Genomic DNA, 15,571 nt, shown 5'->3' on the forward strand with positions numbered 1-15,571 from the left:
ATGTTTTTCATAGCAGTAGTGCATGTCTATATTCCCATATTCATTGTTCCACATGTCTTAGCGCTACAGAGTGCAACTTTCTCCTTTGTGTTACTATGCTTCATCTTCACTTTGCACCTGTTCACATTAGAAAGGAAGGAAGTGCCATCAGTCTTTTTCTTAGAATACATGGCTATGCCTTCTGATTGAGCACTCCTGCTCTTCAGACTCAGGCGATTTTAATTCTTCATTTGCAGGTTCCTGTCCTGGCCGTAAATTGGAGGTTTCTTAACCCAAAGAGAGGCATTAGAGTAGGCAGGGACCCAACAAAATGAGGTTACCTTGCCATTGGCTGTTGGGCTCACATAAAACTGGCCATTTTTGTGTGCTACGTATCTCAATTTTTACATGTTTTTCATAGCAGTAATGCATGTCTATATTCCCATATTCATTGTTCACATATCATAGTACTACAGAGTGCAACTGTATCCTTTTTTAATACAATGAGAGTCATTAGAGTAGGCAGGGACCCAACAAAAAGAGGTCGCCTTGCCGTTGGCTGTTGGGCTCACATAAAACTGGCCATTTTTGTGTGATGAGTATCTCAATTTTTCCATATTTTTCATAGCAGGAATGCATGTCTATATTCCCATATTCATTGTTCCACATATCTTAGCACTGCAGAGTGCAACTGTATCCTTTTTGTTACTATGCTTCATCTTCACTTTGCCACTTTGCACCTGTTCACATTAGAAAGGAAGGAAGTGCCATCAGTCTTTTTCTTAGATTACAGGGTTATGCTTTCTGATTGAGCCCTCCTGCTCTTCAGCCTCAGGCAATTTTAATTCATTTGCAGGTTCCTGTCTTGGCCGTAAATTGGAGGTTTCTTAACCCAAAGAGAGGCATTAGAGTAGGCAGGGACCGAACAAAAAGAGGTCACCTTGCCGTTGGATGTTGGGCTCACATAAAACTGGCCATTTTTGTGTGCTACGTATCTCAATTTTTACATGTTTTTCATAGCAGTAATGCATGTCTATATTCCCATATTCATTGTTCACATATCATAGCACTACAGAGTGCAACTGTATCCTTGTTTAACACAATGAGAGTCATTAGAGTAGGCAGGGACCCAACAAAATGAGGTTGCCTTGCCGTTGGCTGTTGGGCTCACATAAAACTGGCCATTTTTGTGTGCTACATATCTCAATTTTTACATGTTTTTCATAGCAGTAATGCATGTCTATATTCCCATATTCATTGTTCACATATCATAGCACTACAGAGTGCAACTGTATCCTTTTTTAACACAATGAGAGTCATTAGAGTAGGCAGGGACCCAACAAAAAGCCTTGCCGTTGGCTGTTGGGCTCACATTAAACTGGCCATTTTTGTGTGATAAGTATCTTAATTGTACATGTTTTCCATGCACAGATCAGTTATTCACTTTTTCAGTAAAGTGCTACCTTACATACATGCAATAAAGAAACATGTTCTCCAAGGAGACAGCAGTATGCATTTGGTACATCACTCTTTCTTGAGCAGGCGACAGTAGATCATTTCGGGCGGCTGCTTTACATTACTGACAATCTTTGGAAATAACTGTATTCAGATGGGAATAGGAGCTAAATGATTTTTGATGACCTCTACAAACTACAAAGCAACAAGACAGATAAGGAAACTTTTATATAGGCACTTCTGTAATTAGTGCAGAGCTATAATCATTGCTGCGGTGCTACGACCTGCAGTGGTATAATAATATATCAGTGTCTGATGAGAAAAGTCATTTCTTCTTATGTATAAACTTGTTATGCTCAGTCTAGTATATACCTCCAATATGGGCCACTGTGTAGCCATGCAGTACGTGATTAAGGGAATTGGAGGTCATAAAGGGAGAGGTAAAATGCCGATACGATTATATATATATATATATATATATATATATATATATATATATATATATATATATATATATATACAGTACAAACCAAAAGTTTGGACACACCTTCTCATTCACAGAGTTTTCTTTATTTTCATGGCTCTAAAAATTGTAGATTCACATTGAAGGCATCAAAACTATGAATTAACACATGTGAAATGAAATACTTAACAAAAAAGTGTGAAACAACTGAAAATATGTCTTATATTCTAGGTTCTTCAAAGTAGCCGCCTTTTGCTGTGATTGCTGCTTTGCACACTCTTGGCATTATCTTGATGAGCTTCAAGAGGTAATCACCGGAAATGGTCTTCCAACAGTCTTGAAGGAGTTCCCAGAGATGCTTAGCACTTGTTGGCCCTTTTGCCTTCACTCTGTGGTCCAGCTCACCCCAAACCATCTCGATTGGGTTCAGGTCTGGTGACTGTGGAGGCCAGGTCATCTGGTGTAACACCCCATCACTCTCCTTCTTAGTCAAATAGCCCTTACACAGCCTGGAGGTGTGTTTGGGGTTCATTGTCCTGTTGAAAAATAAATGATTGCCCAACTAAACGCAAACCGGATGGAATAGCACGCCACTGCAAGATGCTATGGTAGCCATGCTGGTTCAGTATGCCTTCAATTTTAAATAAATCCCCAACAGTGTCACCAGCAAAGCACCATCACACCTCCTCCTCCATGCTTCACGGTGGGAACCAGGCATGTAGAGTCCATCCATTCACCTTTTCTACAAAGATACGGTGGTTGGATCCAAAGATCTCAAATTTGGACTCATCAGACCAAAGCACAGATTTCCACTGGTGTAATGTCCATTCCTTGTGTTCTTTAGCCCAAAAAAGTCTCTTCTGCTTGTTGCCTGTCCTTAGCAGTGGCTTCCTAGCAGCTATTTTACCATGAAGGCCTGCTGCACAAAGTCTCCTCTTAACAGTTGCTCTGGAGATGAGAAGGCGTGTCGAAATTTTTTGTCTGTACTGTATATATATATATATATATATATATATATATATATATATATATATATATATATACTGTATACACACAGTGTGTCCACCCATATCCTGTCCACCGCCATTAACTTGAGAACGGCGGCAGCTATAGGCATAGAAGTGGTGTCTAGGTATAGTAAAGTAGCCATGTGCTACGCAATGAAACCCCCTATAGCTCCACCTGGTGGAAAACAACGAAGTTAGCATTTTAATCTCAAAAACGGAACGAGATAGAGAAAAAAAGTGAATTATAAAATTGTGGGGCATCATCAATTCAATACGAATCGACACCTTGCATACAGAAATGCTATGATATGAAACCCATGACCCCCCAAAACATTGAATGCTGGTCACGCATATGGCGCTCATTTATCTTTGATGCTCAAAGTGTGCCCCGTCAGCTGCAATGCACATCTGTACTCTGCACAGCATACTGTATCTTGCTGCACGTTGTGCAATATGGTAGGTGACACGTTTGCACAAGCATCTGTGATACGTCGTCGTAGGTCCTGCAATGTTGGTGGAGGGGTCGCATACACCTGCTGTTTGATGTGACCTCACAGAAAGAAGTCCAATGGGGTCAGGTCAGGTAAGTGTGGAGGCCACTTCATCCAGTCACCATACCCAATGACTTGTAGGAAGGTCTCCATGAGGTATCGCTTCACGTCCGCAGCCTTGTGAGTTTTGCACGTTCTATTCATAGCATTTCTGTATGCAAGGTGTCGATTCGTATTGAATTGATGAAGCCCTACAACTTTGTAATTTACTTTTTTTCTTTATCTCGTTCCGTTTTCGAGATAAAAATGCTAAATCCAGTGTTTTCCACCAGGTGGCGCTATAGGTGGTTTTATTGCGTAGCGCATGGATACTTTACTATACCTAGACACCAATTCTCTGCTTATAGCTGCCGCCGTTCTCAAGTTAATGGCGGAGGACAGGATATGGGTGGACACACTGTATATATATAATATAAATGCATAAAAATTCGTCTGTCTCCACATGGTAGCCCAAAAACTGAATTTGTAGAAATGATAGATCCATTTTTCCATTTACCTTCTTTATCCTGTCACCACCAGATTATGAGCTCTCATTGGATTATAGCTAGCATTAAAGATTATTTGTTTAATTTCCAATATTTGTAAATATGTGTAGCAACCACAACACCAGAAGAAAGACTGATCTGATCTGCTGCTGAGCAAACACAAGATTACTCAGGATCCAATCCTCATGGATCACTGCAACTTTACTTTCATAATGATGTCAGTTTTTGGCAAATTGCCTGTAGTCTTTATTTCCAGGAGGAATAATAGAGGAATGGCACACGACAGTTCTAAGAAAAAATGTGTTTTGGATCATTGTCCTGCTCAATAACCCAAGTGCGCCCCAGCTTGAGGTCACTAACAGATGAACAGACATTCTTCTTAAGAATTTTTTGGTAGAGAGCAGAATTCATGGTTCCATTTACCACCCCAAGTCTTCCAGGTCTTGAAGCAGCAAAACAGCCTTTGATGCTAGTCACTACTTACAGACCGCATAGATGGAAGGGTAGTCAGAGAAGCTAGGGTCAGGAAACAGGAGGACACGACAGGACACAAGGAGTAAACAGAAATGCGGTCAAGTCACAGGCCGAGGGTTAAAATTCCAGGAGAGTACCTATTAGATTCAGGAAGCACGCAAAGACGTGATCAGGTAACAGTCCGAGGTCAGAAGCCAGGAGGAAATGACAAGAAGAGGGAGCGGGCAGAAAGGAGTCAATGAATGGTCTGGGGTCAAGAAGCCAAGATCAGAATACTAGCAGACACAAAAGCCAAGAGCACAACTCCAGAACCAGAGAGTACAACTGGCGAGATTCTGGGAGTGCCTGCTCAGTAATGAAGCAGAGCAATTACCAGAAAGGTGGAACACCTGAGTAAAAGCACTTCCCAGAACCTGCATGGAATCCTGCGCTGTCAAACAACCTGAGAGTTAGTGCTCAAAGAAACACAGCAGAGCATCTCCAAATGTAAGATGCTCTGCTGTGTTTCTTTGAGCACTAGCTGACATGTCACTGCAGGCTCTGAAGTTCAGGAAGGCGCGGCAGAGCATCCCCTGTGTGCAAGATGGCCTGCACCGAGGAATCGTGACACAGCCCCAGACCATCACATTACGACCACCACCATATTTTACTGTTGGTATGCTGTTCCTTTTCTGAAATGCTGTGTTATTTATTTCTACGCTAGATGTAATGGGACATACACCTTCTAAAAAGTTCATCTTTTGTCTTGTCAGTCCACAGAGTATTCTCTCAAAAGTGTTGGGAGAATACTCTGTGAACTTAAGAGACAAAAGTTCAACTTTTTGAAGGTGTATGTCCCATTCCATCTGGCATAGAAGTAACACATCATTTCAGAAAAGGGGTTACCTGTTACCTGCTACACTCACCTGCATTTCCTAATGTCCCTATACGGGTCCTTCCCACCGTCGTGGTCACAGGCCGAGACCCTCGCTAGCCCTAAACTCATCCTGGCTAGTGAAAAGGTTGGCAAGAGCACTAGTCTTACCACTACAAAAATACAACAAAAGGGGAGGGAGACAGACAGGGAGAAAATGGAACCAATGTAAAACACTCCAAGCCAGTATTGGGCCCCCTGCAATGGAGCTAAACACAACAGCTACAATTGTCACGACTCCTCAGTTTCTTCCAGAGACAGGCTCCTTCGAAAGTGGTCAGCATAAGAATGATGAGAATCTATAACCGGCATCAGATGGTAAGACACTTGAATATTGAATATTTATAGGGAAGGGGGTGATCACAAAATGCTGCACCTGAGATTAAGGCTCCAAAGGACAGCCAGATATAAAAAAAACCCTTAACCCCTGCAGCACCAAAAGAAAGCAGATACATTTAAACGCAAGCTTCAGGCCTGCACATAACAAGGTGCTGTGACCTTCTAGTTCCAGGCTCACCAGAAGTCTCTTCAGAGGTCTTGCCAGAGCGGGGCAATTCATGAGAGGAGAGGGGAGGAGGAGTGAGTGATGTGGGGGTACTATAATGTGTGATGGTTTTTGGGGGCATCATACTGTGTGGGGCCATCATAATGTGTGGGGGCTTCATTCTGTATGAAGGGCTGTGGTCACATTACGCTGTGTGAGGAGCATCATGCTCTGTGGAGGGATGTAGGGGTACTATACTGTGTGATGTTTTGTTGGGCATCATACTGCATGGGTGGGCTGTGGGGGTTAGCATACTGTGGGAGGCTGTGAGGATTTCATACTGTATGAGGGGCTATGGACATATCACACTGTGTGACGGGATTCATGATATGTGGAGGGATGTAGGGGTACTATACTGTGTGAGGGATTGTGGGGGCATCATACTGCATGGGGGGGCTGTGAGGGTCATCATACTGTGTTGGAGGCTTTGAGGGTTTCATACTGTATGAGGGGTATGGACACATCACACTGTGCGATGGGAATTATACTATGTGGAGGGATGTAGGGGTACTATACTGGGTGACGGTTTGTGGGGGAATAATACTGCTTTGGGGGTCTGTGGGAGTCATCATACTGCATGGGTGGGCTGTGGGAGTTAGCATACTGTGGGAGGCTGTGAGGGTTTCATGCTGTATGAGGGGCTATGGACAAATCACACTGTGTGACGGGATTCATGATATGTGGAGGGATGTAGGGGTACTATACTGTGTGAGGGATTGTGGGGTATCATACTGCATGGGGGGGCTGTGAGGGTCATCATACTGTGTTGGAGGCTTTGAGGGTTTCATACTGTATGAGGGGCTATGGACACATCACACTGTGCGATGGGAATTATACTATGGGGGGCATAATACTGCTTTGGGGGTCTGTGGGAGCTTCATACTGCATGAGAGGCTGCGCTCATATCATGCTGAGGGGCATTATACTGTGTGGAGGAATGTAGGGGTACTATACTGTGTGATAGTTTGTGGGGGCATCATACTATGTGGGAGGCTGTGAGGGTTTCATACTGTAAGAGGTGTATGGACACATCACACTGTGCGAGGGGAATTATACTATGTGGAGGGATGTAGGGGTACTATACTGTGTGATGAATTGTGGGGGCATCATACTGCATGAGGGGGCTGTGAGGGACATCATACTGTGTGGGAGGCTGTGAGGGTTTCATACTTTATGAGGGGCTATGGACACATCACACTGTGTGAGGGGACTCATACTATATGGAGGGATGTAGGGGTACTATACTGTGATGGTTTGGGGGGGGGCATTATACTCCATGGTGGGCTGTGGAACCATCCTATTGTGGGGGTACCATACTATGTGATCATCATGCTGTGGGGCTGTCATACTGTGCGGGAAGCTGTAGACCCATCATACTGTTTTGGGAGGCTGTTGGATGTCATACTGTGGGTAAAGTATGGGGGATTTCAGGGGCCATCATAGTGAGGGATATACAGTCATGCATTATACTGCGGGAATGACTCTGGTTATTTGGATATTATCAGGAGAGGTTGTATCTTTCTTTTCATTGGGTTTAACCATAAAAATGTCTTCATTTCTGTGGTTTATAGGAATGATACTGTGGAGTAATAGCACATTTGCAGTGGCTTAGTATCACCATGTGGATTTCATTACCGTACAGTAGTACTTACGATGCTCGAGCCCAGAGAGACATTTCATGGCTGACTGTGACAAACTAATCCCAGCCATGGTATAAAGACAGAAATGTAAAGAATGTGCATTGGCCGCGCACCGTACATCAGACCCGCATCGCTACTGACTGCAATAAAAGCTCTATTTTTAAGCTCGGCTTTCATCACTTTTGTAGCATTTTTTCAATATATTCATATTCAATAACTATATTGATATAAATGTCATTCTGTACAATATGTACCGGAGCGAAAAAGATTATTGGCCAGCTCTGTAGATTATCACAATGGATGACATGAGCAAGAAAAATTCTTAACTTTCCACCCTAACCCCATGGTGAAAAATGACTCACTGGTATGCAGTCAATGGGTGATCATGCTAACAAAAATGCCAAGTACGTGCTTGTCAGGGCGAGTGTAACGCTTGCTGACGGCGTAGGGACAGCGAGCGAGATTAGTGGACCCACTGGACCACAGGAGGGACCCGGTCTTACCCTTTAGTGAGAGGGGCTTAACTAAGCGCCCACTGTGAGGCGGACGTCAGGTGCCACTCCCAGGGCAGTCACCAGGACTGTGGCAGCTGACCCCTAGGATAGAAGATAGACTTTGTTATAGACACAGATGCAGGCAGGTACAGGTGGAATGACAAAGGCAGAAAGGCAGGCAGGCGGGTATGGACAGGTATGGTGGGCATGGCAGGGACAGATAGATATGGGAAGGCAGACTCTGGTACAGGTGACGGACACAGGGATAACGACACCTGACAACTAGCTAGACAGACAGGACACTAACTAACTGAAGGTGTCATGCAGGCACCTCCCCTAATGGGAGTGTGCCTTAAATACATAGTGCTAGGTATAGGCTGAGAGGCATTTCTTTGAAATGGCACGCTGGCCCTTTAAGAGGAGGGATAATGTGTGCGCGTGCTCCCTAAGCGCATTCCTAGGGAGCCTGTGTGGCGTGCACAGGCCCCAGGGGAGAAAAGGAGGCAGCAGCATATGTGGATGGCCGGGGGGTGCGGGGAAGGATGCGACCCGGCCGGGAAAGTGAGTAAGTCGGGGTCTCTCCAGGGATGCCAGCATTACAATGAGTATTATCCTGGCTGTATGAACGATATGTCTAATATTGATGGATTCCATAATAGCGGGGTCTGTACCGCAGGACTGGCGCAGAGCAAATGTGTCAATATTCAAAAAGGGCATAAAATCTTAGCCTGGAAATTATAGGCTGGTCATTTTAACCTCTAATGTGGGTAAAACCCTTGAGGGTTTCCTAAGAAATGCTATCCTGGAGTATCTCAATAAGGATAACCTCATGACCCAGTATCATCTTTGGTTTATGAGGGATCAGTCCTGTCAAAGTAATCCGATCAGCTTCTATGAGGAGGTAAGTTCCAGACTGGACCAGAGTAATGCTGTGGATGTTATCTATCTGCCCTTTTCATTGGTGTTTGATATGTTGCTCATAAAAGGTTATTACATAAAATGAGAGCAATAGGACTAAGGGAAATATGTGTAATTGAGTTAAGAATTGGCTCAGTGATCGGTAACAAGGGGTGGTTATTAATGGAACACACTCAAATTGAGTCACAGTTAACAATGGGGCATCACAGGAGTCAGTATTGGGCCCTCTTCTTTTTAACATATTTATTATTGACCTTGTAAGGGGCATGTAGAGTAGAAATTCATTATTTACAGATGTTATTAAACTGTGCAAAGTAAAAACACTATTTGTAAGCTGGATGCTTGAACTGAGAAATGCCAATTGAACCTTAATGTAGATAAAAGTAAGGTCATGCACTTGGGGAAAGAAAATAAAATGTATAATTACAGCATATACTAAATGGTAAACCACTGAGTAGAAATGCCACTGAAAATGACTTGTATTTATGGGTAGAAAGAATACTTGTCTGTAGTGATCAGTGCCAGGCAGCTGCTGCCAAGGGAAAACAATTCATGTGATGCAATAACAGAGCCATAGATGCCCATGACAAAAACATACTTTAGTTTTGCCCCTATACAAATCACTACTGCGACCACACTAAGCTGTGTACAATGTTGGTCTCCGGTGTATAAGGACAAAGCTGAACTACAGTGGGTGCAAAGAAAAGCAACCAAAGTTATAAACTACAGAAGACAGGTTATCAAACTTGGGGTTATTCAGTTTGGAAGATTGAGGGCTTATGTGCGATCTTATTACATTATACACACATATGAGGGGACCATAGAGAGATCTTTCTAATTACCTTATTACACCTTGGCCTGCGACAAAGAGGCATTATCTATGTTTAAAAAAGGAGGCTTAATCACAAACTGCAATTCTTTACTGTAAGAGCAGTGAGAATATGGATTCTTTACTGTAAGAGCAGTGAGAATATGGATTCTTTACTGTAAGAGCAGTGAGAATATGGAATCTTTACTGTAAGAGCAGTGAGGATATGGATTCTTTACTGTAAGAGCAGTGAGAATATGGATTCTTTACTGTACGAGCTGTGAGACTATGGATTCTTTACTTTAAGAGCAGTGAGAATCTGGATTTTTTACTGTAAGAGCAGTGAGAATATGGATTCTTTACTGTAAGAGCAGTGAGAATATGGATTCTTTACTGTAAGAGCAGTGAGAATATGGATTTTTTACTGGGGTTATTCAGTTTTGAAGACTAAAGGCTTAGGTGAGATCTTAATAAATTGTACACACATATGAGGGGACCATACAAATATCTTTATCTTTTTACACCTTAAACTGCGACAAAGAAAAAAAGGCATTATCTATATTTAAAAGAAATAAGGTTTAATCACAAACTGCAATTCTTTACTGTAAGAGCAGTGAGAATATGAATTCTTTACTGTAAGAGCAGTGAGAATATCGATTCTTTACTGCAAGAGCTGTGAGACTATGGATTCTTTACTGCAAGAGCAGTGAAAATATGGATTCTTTACTGCAAGAGCAGTGAAAATATGGATTATTTACTGCAAGAACAATGAAAATATGGATTCTTTACTGCAAGAGCAGTGAAAATATGGATTCTTTACTGCAAGAGCAGTGACAATATGGATTCTTTACTGCAAGAGCAGTGAAAATATGGATGGATTCTTTACTGGGGGTTATTCAGTTTGGAAGAATGAAGGCTTAGGTGTGATCTTATTACATTGTACACACATATGAGGGAACCATACAGAAATCTTTATAATTATCTTTTTACACCTTAACCTACAATAAAGAAAAAGAGGCATTATCTATGTTTAAAAGAAATAAGGTTTAATCCCAAACTGCGATTCTTTACTGTAGGAGCAGTGAGAATATGAATTCTTTACTGTAAGAGCAGTTAGAATATGGATTATTTACTGTAAGAGAAGTGAAAATATGGATTCTTTACTGTAAGAGCAGTGAGAATACAAATTATTTACTGTAAGAGCAGTGAGAATATGGATTCTTTACTGTAAGAGCAGTTAGAATATGGATTATTTACTGTAAGAGCAGTGAGAATATGGATTCTTTACTGTAAGAGCAGTGAAAATATGGATTCTTTACTGTAAGAGCAGTGAGAATACAAATTCTTTACTGTAAGAGCAGTGAGAATATGGATTCTTTACTGTAAAAGCAGTGATATTATGTAACTCTCTTTCCCATGATATTGTAATGCTTGATTCCCTAAAAAAGTTCAAAGAGGACCTGGATGCCTTTGTTAATATAATATTACAAGTTATGGTAAGTAGATTCTGTAATGGGACATTGATCCAGGGAACTGGCCTGATTGCCATATGTTGATTTGGGAAGGAATAATCCCCAAACATACGCAATTAATGAATGCTTCTTTGGGTTTTTATTATGTATCTCTGGATGAACATGATCCAGCTTGGCTAGAATGCCAGATTTCTCCAGATTTATGGCCGGAAAACCTCTAAACAGTATTATTTTTCAACCATGCAACCACTCCTAGCATTATTAGCAAAAGAGATAATATATTTAGTTCATTGAATGGAAATATAACAGCATGTTTCAGCATTTTAATTTATAACCAATGTGCTGTCAGCTGTATGAGTGAATTACACACTTGGGAAAAATGCAGTACTGCTGTGCACCACAAGGTGGCACAAGTAATCTAAAGCTCCATTATTGTTGTTATTATTATTATTATTATTATTATTTTCTATTTTTTCTAAAGCACCATTAATCCCAGGGTTCTGCACATGGGGAAATTTTTTCTTTTATATATATATATATATATATATATATATATATATATATATATATATATATATGTAAAGCAAACATACAGTATATATATATATATATATATATATATATATGGTTTTTTATTATTTATTTGAAAGGGTGAAAAGCTGTGAAAGCTCTGAAAGAATTGACATCCTACCAATGTCACAGTGTTTCAAATCTGCAAGGTAAAATAAAGCAATGTGTGATGATATTTCAGAAATTGCGTTCACTTTGTTGGTACAGTAAAACGCAGCATCAAAAATGCGCCAAAAATAACGCATAAAGTTAGTGGTTTGAGATGTGATATTTACATGTATATAATTTATGATCTTGCTGTCCTCATCGACTCTAACAAGCTAAAACAGCTTTTAATGACTCCTCGATATCAGCATTCTACCGTTACTATATGTGCTGGTACTTCCTTTTCCTCGCTTCCCAGCATACAGAATTGCCCAATGGCTCGCCTTTCCTGACCTAAAGTCCATCGCTCTGTTATGTCCAAATGTAATATAGCAGACAGGAAAGCAGGAGCAAAGAGACAAAAACCTCTTCAAACTCCTAGTAATTAGGGATGAGCGAACCTGATCCGTAAAGTTTGGAATTTGTACCGGACACCTAGTGTCCGGGGCTCGAAATCAAACTTTTCACTGAAGTCCATGTCTAGTTCGGAAGCAGAATAAAGCTTGTTGAAAGGCTGCAGCGCCTCCAATTAACAAGCTTTTGGCATGGGGAAGTTGCCTGGACATTGCTTGGAACAAAACTAAAAAAATAAAATTATATGGGATCCCCCTATTTTTGATAACCAGCCAAGGTAAAGCAGACAGCTGTGGGCTGCAGCCCTCAGCAGTCTGCTTTACCTTAGCTAGTTATCATAAATAGAAGGGATCCCACGCCATTTTTAAGTTATTTCTTTATAAATAATTAAAAAAAAAACGTGTGAAGTCCCCCCTATTTTTGATAACCAGCTAGGGTAAAGCAGACAGCTGGGGGCTGCAGCCCTCAGCTGTCTACTTTACCTTAGCTGGTTATCAAAAATAGAGAGGATCCCGTGCTGATTTTAAACACATAATTTAAAAAAAACGGCATGCAGACCCTCCTATTTTTGATAACCAGCCAAAGTACAGCAGACAGCTGGGGAGTGATATTACCAGGCTGGAAAGGTCCATGTTTATTTGGCCCCTTCCTAGCCTATAAATAACGCTCCACAATCGCCCCAGAAGTGGTGTATTACATTGGATACGGCATTTCTGGCACTTTACCTGGCTCTTCCTCATTTCCCAGGTGCGATGTCAATCTGCGTAATACTTTTGGGGTTGATGTCAGCTGTGAATTGACATTTAGCACAGCCCAGGGGTTAGTAATGGAGACTCATCTATCAGACCTGCCCATTACTAACCCGGCAAGTGTACAGTTAAAAAGCACACATACAAACATGAAAAAAAATAGTTTATTTGAATAAGGACTCCCAATAACAGCCAAGCAAAGGTATGAAAAAATGTGGTAACAATTAAAATGCAACCTTTAATAGGTAATAGTTAAAAAGTCATAAACCACACAACAATTACGATTGTATAACCAACCCAATAAAATGGAGCAGATGTCGGGCTCCTAATATTGCCAACATAGGACAACCTTCACATGGAGGGGGAACTCCTTCCTCCGTAGTGATGGTAATAAAGACAACACTAAGTGAGTTGTCAGACACAATAAACAGTATTCAGCAGGGTTAGATAGACAAGACTAAAGGGGGCTTTACACGCTACGACATCGCTAATGCGAACTCGTTGGGGTCACGGAATTGGTGACGCACATCCGGCCGAATTAGCGATGTTGCTGCGTGTGACACCGATGAGCGATTTTGCATCGTTGCAAAAACGTGCAAAATCGCTCATCAGTGACATGGGGGGTCCATTCTCAAATATCGTTACTGCAGCAGTAAGGAGGTTGTTCCTCGTTCCTGCGGCAGCACACATCGGTACGAGTGACACCGCAGGAACGAGGAAGCTCTCCTTACCTGCCTCCCGGGCCACAATGCGGAGGGAAGGAGGTGGGCGGGATGTTACGTCCCGCTCATCTCCGCCCCTCCGCTTCTATTGGGCGTCCACTCAGTGATGTCGCTGTGACGCCGCACGGACCGCCCCCTTAGAAAGGAGGCGGTTCGCCGGTCACAGCGACGTCGCCGGGCAGGTAAGTAGTGTGACGGGTCTGGACGATGTTGTGCGACACGGGCAGCGATTTGCCCGTGTCCTGCAACAGATGGGGGCGGGTACCCACGCTAGCGATATCGGGACCGATATCGCAGTGTGTAAAGCCCGCTTTACTATAATCTCAATATCAAAAAGAGAAAAAAACACACAAAGTTGTCCAATATATAGAGGGGGGGGGGGGGCGATCGTTACAGCCTCACACTACCCCTGGCTTTATGCCAGGCCCAGACACAACATGCTGGAGGTCCATTATACTGAAGCTCTCTCATGACCATAGTCCCCTGAGGAGTAAGCGAATTATGAAACGCGTCGGGAGGTCTAGGAGCATACCAGGTCAGATGGTTGCCAATTGAGGGGTAGTGTGAGGCTGTAACGATCTCCCCCCCTTCTATATATTGGACAACTTTGTGTGTTTTTTTCTCTTTTTGATATTGAGATTATAGTAAGTCTTGTCTATCTGACCCTGCTGAATACTGTTTATTGTGCCTGACAACTCATTTATTGTTGTCTTTATTACCATCACTACGGAGGAAGGAGTTCCCCCTCCATGTGAAGGTTGTCCTGAGTTGGCAATATTAGGAGCCCGACATCTGCTCCATTTTATTGGGTTGGTTATACAATCGTAATTGTTGTGTGGTTTATGACTTTTTAACTATTAACTATTAAGGCTATGTGCGCACTAGAAAAGTGATTTTTCTCAAGAAAATTTCTTGAAAAACGCCTGGGAGTTGAAGATTTCCGCACCTACGGAAAAATCCGCGGGAAAAACGCATGCGCAGATTTGCCGCGGATTTACCGCGGATTTACCGCAGGTTGGTCCCTGCGGTTTTGCAATAAATAATATAGATAATCGATAGATAGATAATAGATAGAGGTAAAGATGGATAGATGAATAGATAGATAGATAGATGAATAGATGAATAGATAGATAAATAGATAAGAAAGACCTATATAATGTCCCACCCCCTTGCATTTTCTAAGCTGGCACCCTTTAGTGACTTTCATGTGGCACTAAAGGGTGCCTAGCCTTGTATTTAGCCATAAAATAAATAAATAATTAAAAAAAAAACCAAAAACCGACGTGAGGTCCCCCCATCTTTTGTAGCCAGCTAGGGTAAAGCACACGGCTGCAGCCTGCAGACCACAGCTGGCAGCTTCACCTTGGCTGGTAATCCAAAACAGAGGGCACCCCACACTGTTATATTACATTAAATAAATAATTTAAAACAAAAAACGTGGGGTCCCCCCCCAAATTGCATCACCAGCCGAGGTAAAGCGGACAGCTGTGGTCTGGTATTCTCAGACTAGGGAGGTCCACTGTTATTGGACACTCCCCAGCCTAAAAAAAGCAGGCCGCAGCCGCCCCAGAAGTGGCGCATCCATTAGACGTGCCAATCCTGGCGCTTCGCCCCAACTCATCCCGTTGCCCTGGTGCGTTGGCAAACGAGGTAATATATGGGGTTGATGCCAGATGTGTAATGTCACCTGGCATCAAGCCCTGGGGTTGGTGAGGTCAGGCGTCTATCAGATACCCGACATCACCAACCCAGTCAGTAAGAAATAAAAAATGGCCAACAAAAAAAGTTTTATTTGAAAAAACACTCCCCAAAACATTCCCTCTTTCACC

This window comes from Anomaloglossus baeobatrachus, chromosome 11, assembly GCF_048569485.1.
Source record: "Anomaloglossus baeobatrachus isolate aAnoBae1 chromosome 11, aAnoBae1.hap1, whole genome shotgun sequence".
NCBI classification, from domain to species: domain Eukaryota; kingdom Metazoa; phylum Chordata; class Amphibia; order Anura; family Aromobatidae; genus Anomaloglossus; species Anomaloglossus baeobatrachus.